The sequence below is a fragment of the Dreissena polymorpha genome, chromosome 4 (assembly GCF_020536995.1).
Source record: "Dreissena polymorpha isolate Duluth1 chromosome 4, UMN_Dpol_1.0, whole genome shotgun sequence".
Classification (NCBI taxonomy): domain Eukaryota; kingdom Metazoa; phylum Mollusca; class Bivalvia; order Myida; family Dreissenidae; genus Dreissena; species Dreissena polymorpha.
In genome coordinates this window covers 80,391,571-80,401,427 of record NC_068358.1, presented here as the reverse complement: position 1 = coordinate 80,401,427, position 9,857 = coordinate 80,391,571, and positions in this window count along the sequence as shown.

The window sequence follows — 9,857 nt, the reverse complement described above, 5'->3', positions numbered from 1 at the left end:
TGCAATTTAATTAGACACAAGACAAAAAAACACGACACACACTGGGGTCACCGCATTAACATGGCCAATGCAAAGCAACGCATAGCCTGAGGTTTAGACCCGGTTTAAGGGCGCCGAAACATAACAATTTGCCAAAACAAAAAAAAAAACTTCAAAAGCAAAACACTCATTAACCTAATTGCATGACAATTTCCATCAAACTACAATAAAAGAGAATACGCTTAATTTGATTAAACTATTCAACTACTCAATGGTTGTATGTTCACCAGAGAAACATAACTGTAACTTTCTAAGGCACTATGAAATGGAACAAAAACAACGTCGCATGTTTTTAATAAAATAATAAGTTAACTCCAGAAATAAGATCATGAGGGAAAATAATCAAACCACCCGCTGTCTTTTCCTTATTGCTCTCACGACAACAAAAGCCATCATATATACTATTTACCCTCAATATAAGATGTAAATCCAAATCATTCGTAGGCACTTATCAGGATCCTCTTTACAAAGAAACCATTACAATTAATATCGAATTAATAAAACTGTTTCCTCTAACCACTTTTACCTTTTCCGGGTTTACCATTAGGCATTTTTTGTGTGCGAAAAAAACCCTAAAAGTAGACGGACTTTGACCGCAATTTACAGACCGACCCCGACCCTGCAATACAATATGTTTACATCGTTAGAAGCTTTGGAGGCTCTTCTTTCCAACGGTACCATTATAATTGATATCGGACGAATAATAATGCATTTACAACCATTTTTACCTTTTCTGGGTTTTACCTAAAAGAATTTAGGGTTTTCCGGACATTTCCGGGTTTTATACCTTCCCATACCAAATGTTGGCTAAATTCTAGCATCATTTGTTACTTCATACATATTCGAGCATTGCCGGATAGTTACGTTGCATATGGAAATGGCTGTCATTAAAATTCAGAAGTGTTTGTCGGATTACACATTTACTTATGATCATTTGAGAATAAAACAAAACGTTTACAGTTATGTGTAATTAATTCAACGAGTCTTCGTTAAAACGCTTAACGTGATGAAAAAATGTTTTGACAATATTACGCATGAAATGCACAATTTCCACGAGGAATACACCGTTGCCATCATCAGTTTTCTAAGAAACTGTCCAATATTTTATCTGATTAGAATGGTACATGTGTAGGTATAACAAAAAATGCGTTTATAATTTATATAAACATTAAGTTTAACGGACAAGTGTAGTTCAGCAACGGACAAGTTAAATTTCCTAAATTGTTGTCCGTGGACAAGTATAGATTTTTGAGATTTCGCCACCCCTGATTATATACATAGAAATAGTCAAAACATTTCAAACGAAAAATATACTGTTGAATCTACTAACACATATGATACTTGAAGACTGCCATAGCCACTAAATTACTTATGCATCGACCCAAAATTTTCCCTGACTTTTCACTGACTTTTCTGAAATTTCATTTTTCACTGACCATTTTTTTTAAATTCCCTGCGTTTTCACTGACCTTGAAAAAAATCAAATTTCCCTGACTTTTCAAGTTAAGTGGCAACCATGTTTATATACAAGGCAATACGTTTTCCAACTTCGGACGACGAATGTAAGGACGCGCAGAACGTGTTTTTATATAATGTTATGGGTATGCCGTGTGTGATCCGATACATCAATGCGCCCATGTTTAAATCATTTCCCCGAGAACAGAGAACTTCAAAAGTACAAACAAGAACCAAAACACGTTCGAACTAGTATCTTACCTTTAATAATCCATTTAAATCCGTCTAATAATCCATTTAACTCAATAATTGACGATTTTGCATGTAGGGTCTTAAATAATTATTTTAGCATAGTAAAATAAAGACCCTTATGCCATCTTATCACTATATTCAAATGAGTTTACGAACTTAATAATATAAACTTTCTTCTTCGTCACACGCTACGTCATATACTCTATGTACATTACTGATGCTGAAATGAACCGGAGCAGTTTATCAACTAATAGCCGTTGGTAAACTAGGTTGCATTTGCAGATTTCTGCATACAAACATAATTTTGTTTAAACGTGCACAATGTTTTATTTGTCTATGGTAAATGCCCTTATTGTACAAGAAAATAATTTCATATATAAATACACAAAGAATGGAAACATTCCATTACACAACAGACAAATGAATGGATAATACCCGTGTACAAAATGACACGTTCCGAATTCCAGTGTGGTGCTATTTTTACCATCTTATACTTTACACAGCTCTATGCCTAACGTGAATTAAATCGGAAAGCAAATAGAGCTATTGCAGATTATTTATGAATTGTGCGATATTTGTAAGGCTTGTTGTACATTCTTAAATGTCAAAAGTATATGCATGGATGATTAACAATGCACATTACACGAAATATGGAAAATGTAATAAATTGACAATTCAAATATGTCGATATACAGTACATGTACATGTGAAATAAGTCGCGTTTATAATAAATCGTCAAAAAAATATGGGGGAAAATGACGCAATAAGTATCAGCTGATTCACTATACGGATGGCGAAAAATTATGTCATATGACTAGATTGAAAGGTTGAAGGTCGTATAATTTTGAAGCTAAAGTTTTCTTGACTTTATTTCTTATGAAAAATCATTTAGTGGTAAAGTAGAAAGTAGTCCGTGCACGCGACAGGTATATCCCACAAGGTTGAATACAGGCTAGTATATCCCATAAGGTATTATACCGTCAATGTCGCGTTGAAAATGGGATAAATTTATTTACTTAATGCTAAAAGATGATAAAGTGAACAGCATAACTCAGTTCTTACTACCTTGACTAGGGACTACTTTTTATTTTAATTTAATTATTTGATTGAAATTCGAATGAATTGTTACATTTATCGAAAAAACAAATCATCCAAATTAAGTTAAGACAAATAGCATTCATTGATTACACTGTCGTTAAAGGGAGATTATATGATTTTTTTATGTGTTAAATTGTAATATATTGATAAAAATATGTTACAATAACACAAAATAGGCAAGAAAAATTATACATTGAAGACGAATTTGATAAAATGCAGCAAAGACAAATTAGCGCCCCGAGCCGATTGTGACGATGATATTTCGTACCGAAGCATACGTCTTTTCATTTGGATCGGAGTTAGTGTTCGTGTGGATTTGGATTCACATCGTACATGCATGATATACATGCTGTCGAATTAGACTGTACAGACATTTTCGATTTCAGAATTAAATATCTGGCTTATTTCGCATTTTTCGACACTTGTTCTTTGTAACTTTTCTTTTAATTTGTATTGAAATATATGTATAATAAGTTTTTTTTACACATTTGATATAAATTCATAAATATTTGACAAAATCGTATTGTCTCCCTTTAATGCTCCCATATACTTACTATAAATTATGGTTTAATGGAAAACGTTACATTTAGTTATTTTATTTCTAATAAATTCAGTTGACTTTAGCCTATTCAGTAAAATTATGCCTTTTTGACAACCTCTGTGGTTTATTTAAAAAACTATAGTTAGACCTGATTCTGTATTTTATTTCTAACAATATTTTAATTAGGATGTATGTGAATACACAACGCCATTATAATGCCCTGCACAAGAGAACATATTTTTGCTTACTTGTTTTAATTATACCTATATAACGTGATAAAGTTGCCAAACATTGTTCAACCGTTGTCACAGGAGGGGATTTGGTTGAGGTCAGAACCTATACTACTGTATAACAAGTAAAGATCGGGTACAATAGTATAAAGATACAATGGCATGATGAGACAATATAAAGATGATGATGAAGATGGTGGTGGTGATGATGATGATGATGATGATGATGATGATGATGATGATGATGATGGTGATGACAATGATGTTAAAATGACACCAAATAAATTAAACGTTTATTGTATAAATAACTTGATGTTCTGAAATATAATAAAGCGTTTTTTTTTAGTTGATCATTTATTTACAAACTATTTTTTATTGATTTAAATTCGACGTTCGACAATATCGGGCAACATACCAGGAGAAACCGATACGCTACGCACAAAGAAGATATTACCTAATAACGACATTTCATTAAATTAAATATGATTCAACCTCGGCACAATTATACTGTCTATTCATAACGGTGAAATACAATACTCTGCTTTATTGTATTTTGTTTATTTTTGGTTTTTGTTCCGCATTTGGGTTGCGGAAGTTTATATTCGCACTTCGATGGTTATGTTGGTCTTAACTTCCTTGTCACATTCCGTAGTTGGGTTTCACCTAAAATGAGAAATGTCAGTATTAATGGAATACTTGCTGGTAATAAGCGGATTATTCGTGATGCCATGTGTTATCTACGGTAACTTTAAATTATTATCTATTTAAAAAAACTCAAGTCGAAATAGTGCACAAAAATTAACTTTATAAACTTCGCGACAAACAGCTTGGTTGGATGACAGCTATGAGGCGCACACGCAATTGATAGGTGGGGTGATGTAGTTTTCCATAAAAGGCTAAAGTGAAATGTATGTAAAAACTTCAGGAATCATTTTTTTACACAAACGTGGCTTATGGGCGGTTTGGTAATAAAAAAAAGCAACATTACCATCGCTTGAATTTTTAAGGTGGGCGCCTTAGAGCATTTTGACTCGTATTTCAATTCGGTTGGAAAGTGTCGTACTCACATAAGTAGGTCCTACACTTTCTTTAAACAAAAAATTCAAGCTAGATTTACGCATGTTATGCAGGCCATATACAATTTTTAGCAGAAAAATATGCATTTCATTTAGACAAGCACAAAACATTCTTGATTAAGAACATTGTTTTAAAAATCGCTTCTTAAAAAAAATCGAAATCGGAAATAATAAACAAGCGTTTGTAATGCTTTTCATAAATAATCAAGCTAGCACGGGTATTGTTTTAACAGCGTTTAAAATACTCTCTTAATTCATACGCACTGTCTGAAGTGAAAACGTCATCACTTTTGCTTTGAAAGTCCTTGGGTTTTAATCCTTTTACTTTGCTTTTGTAATTATGATAGTTTTTCCACATATTATCTGCATGAATACCTTTAGTTACTCATGCCCCTTTATATCCATTCACTTATATTAATATTTCCTTATTATGTCTCTTCTTTATTCAGAAACACTTTTGATATCAGATACATTCAACAGATACAGTTCTCCACTAAGTAAAAAAGAGAGCAAAGGTACACTCATTTTAGTCAGACTGACAGACGGACAGACGGACGGACGGACGGACGGACGGACATACAGACAGACAGACCGACAGACAGACAGACGGACGGACGGACGGTCGGACGGATGGACGGACCGACCGACCGACCGACAGACAGACAGACAGACAGACAGACAGACAGACAGACAGACAGACAGCCAGACAGAAAGACAGACAGACAGACAGACAGACAGACAGACAGACAGACAGACAGACAGACAGACCGACCGACCGACCGACCGACCGACCGACAGACGACAGACAGACAGACAGACAGACAGACAGACAGACAGACAGACAGACAGACAGACAGACAGACAGACAGACAGACAGACAGACAGACAGACAGACAGACAGACAGACAGACAGACAGACAGACAGACAGACGGTTTATTTCGACTTGTAAAATGTCCATCGTGAACAACACATAATGAAAACCATACACTATCATTAGTGATACAAACACAGTTTTACACATATTAACAAATCATTTACTTAGCTAACAAAGTTGTGTGAGCACAAATTAAATATAACAACAACAAAAAAGAAAAAAAGAAAAACAAAGAAAAAGAAAAAAAGAGGATGAACATTCTTTAATTAATAATAGATGATCGTACTTTAAGTGAACATCTTTAAGTGTAAGGATTTTATATGATCGTTTTAAATCATAAAAATTGAGTTATTGACCTGAAACCGCGCGTTTGAACGGTTAGGAAAATGTCGGATCAGTGTGGGGACTTCATATTACAAACGCGCGGTTGCTGTTCACAGAAAAAATACTTATTTGTTTTAAAAGATCATGATACCTATAGAAAACTCTCACGAATTAACGGGCTCTTCACTTTATCCCATTAAAAATGCTGAAATATTTAAAAAGACATTGAACATGTTAACTGGGTCGCGCTTCTCCCAACACAGATCTTAAAAAGTCACGTGGTATAGACACCGTGTTCTAAGCAACAACATGTATTTTAAAAATACACTATCGTGTCCATTAAATTAAAAAGTAAAAATAAGTGTTTGCAAATTTATTATTTTCTTTAGTTTATTTTTGTATTTAAGCACGGATGTATTAGTAATTTGATGTATGTAAATCAAGTAAATAATTGTCGTCGGTGTACTGGTATTTCTTATTGTAAAATTGTGTTCTCGTATGTAGTCTTACTTCATTTTGAAAAGTTCACTACTCATATTACTTACTATGATGTCTGAAAGATACATATATTAAGAACAAATCAAAACAACTAGGATGTTTAACATTCTGACTATGCAGTAGCAATTAATAAGTTTCAGGTCGAAATAATGCAGTTTATTAAAAAATATATTATTTTGTATGTTAAAACGTTCAAACCTTCATAAACATTTATACAAAATCATTTTTATGTTTTTAATAATTCTAAACGCTATTTTGATATGTACACATGTTTTCATATTTTTCACAAAAAATGATTGATGATATTTTAATTAAACAGTATATCCTTAATAACCCTTCTTTATGTAAAAGTATTGCTTCATTATATACCGATGCTACGTGTCTGTACTTTAAAAATCATAATTTGGATAAACATTCTGTTTCCCTAAAACAAGGACGCAAAATGTTTGATCTTAACATCTCATCACTATTTCTATGTTGGTTAAATGTGTACTTGGGTTATGAAACTTTGGAGTGTTTGTATTGAGAAATTAAGACAACATTTCCGGACTTTTATATTGTGTACATGCATTTCTGAGAAACAATCCACTTTATCGTTTTATGTGAAGACCGTATAGACATTGATTTTGAAACGACAAAACATTTAACCGATTGTATACAGAAAATACATTGCGAAAAATTGTCAGCTTACGGGATTTCACAATGCTTTAATTCAATATATTGAACAAATTATAAAAAATAATTATGTTGTTTTTAAGGTGATATCAAGATTTCCATACAGGGATCATCATTGTCGACAAATGAAAAGTTATTTAGAGCTGATTGGAGTGTTGACCGAGCTGTTGATGGTCTCATCGGAAGCGTGTATTGTGGATGTTGTACCGTTATTGAAAGGCCATGTTCGCTCCAATTAGATCTACAACAAAGCTATCTTGTGAAGCGCATCGTACTTAAAGGGAGAACAGACGGAGGTAGTATATTAATACAGATTCAAAGATTTATAAGAGAGGTGTACTTACACGGATATAACTATGTGTTATTGGCCTCTCCGTATTGTTTATGTTATGTACTCATACATATATTTTAATTTAAAAGGTGTTAAATGATAAGAAAAATATAATTAAACGGATTAATATTATACAATCAAAGTTTGTACATAAATACCTCTTAACTGTCACAACGCAATTAATCGTGATCGTGATCACATATTGAGAAAATGTGTTAATATTTCAGCAAACCACCAGTTTGCAAACATTGCAATGCATAGTGGTAATGACGTCGAACTAAAGTTCTCTGAAGTAACTAATACCGTACGGACCTGTGTGTTAAGTCTGCCACAAGCTATGCAAACTATACGCTTGACTGGTCAAGGAGGAGATTATATGACAATATGTGAAATCGAAGTTTACAGACAAGAAGGTAAATATACAGTACTTTTTATGTATCACATTTGATTGAATGGAAATGCAATTATTTTTCAATACGTGACTAGCTGATGATAAATTCCCATTTATTCTTAGCTTTTTTTATTTTACCTCACGGCTGCAGTTCTATTCTATTGGAAAGAATACACACAATAAGTGGATACATTTTTTGATTTATTTAGCTCAAAGTGATAAAATATTGAACATTTACATGGAAATGATTCCCGATATCTTTCTCAATAGCCTGGCTGCGGACTTTCTGTTTGAAATGCTTATTTGAATTGAAGTTTAATATTCTGTTAGCTTTCGTTATAGTAATACATAAAAAAGAAGTGAAGATAACTATAAATAATTGACTACCGTTAATTCATACGAAAGAAAGTAACCATAATGTTCTCAAAATGGTAATGTCAACATCAGCCTCTCTTCGGTTGACATTACCATTATCGGGTTGACATTACCTGTTATCACCCACTGTACAGTGAAAATGATATAATTTCAATTATGACAGTATATAAAATCACCAGTGGATCGTTAACAACGAAAGTCACAATCAAGTTCAAACGGGTCGCCTCTGATTATTTTATATTCTTAACACATCACACGCTTATCGCTATATTTGTTCTAAATATCCATCATACATTTTGTAAGTTCTCACAAATGTTCTCCTTCAAAAAAGGAACACAGGATGAAAATAATCTCTCTGAGCTGCAGCTTAATATGTTATGTCAACATATTTGAATTACGGCTGATTTAAATGGATACATACGTTACTGTTCATGTATCTTTTCGGTATAATAGTATAAATACAACACAAATAGATCGTAAAACTGCGTATTAATAAAGTAATGTAAAATTCAGCAGACGCCTTCGTTGACATTTACCAGTCTGGGCTTTGCAATACGTTGTAAAACCCAATATATATTGTGTTACATCTATGTGATATTGTCAAAAAAGTTCTTGCAACTAATGGCTGTAGTGAAGGTAACAGATGGCTATAATAAATATACATTATTGCCTGCATAGATGCTAATAATTCGTTTGACAAATAAATGTATGCATGCATTTGTTTTAATGAACATAGTTTTGTTAAAATAGTCTGAAATTGACATTTATAGATTGCGTAAAGGGAACCTATGGTCCTGATTGTAACAAAACATGTCATTGTCTGGAAGGACCTTGCGACGTTATAACTGGTACATGTGGAGCAGGTTGTAAGAGTGGCTGGAAAGGGGCTGCCTGCAATGAAAGTAAATACTATGTCGGTTTGCAATTTCGTTAAAGGAAGTACATGTACATGTCCTACACTAACAGGTTGGTGATTCGAGATGTATACATATTTAAGCCCAAGTAGCGATAAGATAATTCACAACATTACAAAAAAGGAGAAACAATGTCATACCAGTGAATGTGATTAAAATCACAAAGCCAGGTGAAATGCTTACAAACAATGACTGCGCGATTAACATAAACAAAATGTAAATATATCAATACAAATAAGTTTAAAGGTCTTTTAATTCTTACATTTGTATAAATATAATAATTAAATAAGACATATTTTTAATGATATACATGTACCTTGAAAGACCAATGTCGTCAATAAAATGAATTCCAGTGCACTTTTATAACTATATGACCTGAAAGTGAGTGCAAATGTAAATCAAAACCTACTTAAATACATAGGAGATAAACTTATAAGCAATTCTGGACATATTAACAAAATAATCCCGGACAGATAACTTATGAAGAGTCATTGGAAAAATAAATAAATAAATAAATGCTCGGATAAACTTCTAAATCATGGATGATGAAGCTATGATACGTCGGAATTTATTTTAAGGAAATACTAAAAAATGAGGAAAGCCTATTGGATATATTATAAATTTTAAGTGTTATCTCGGTAAGCGTGTAATTGTATTCGTTATTTAGATCCTGTTTCAACATCAGTTGCCACAGGTTTTTGTTTCGATACAACTTTGTAAAGTATTAAAAAATATTTGATCTAGTTAAACATGTCGCTTATTTTTATGTACATGTAGATGCTT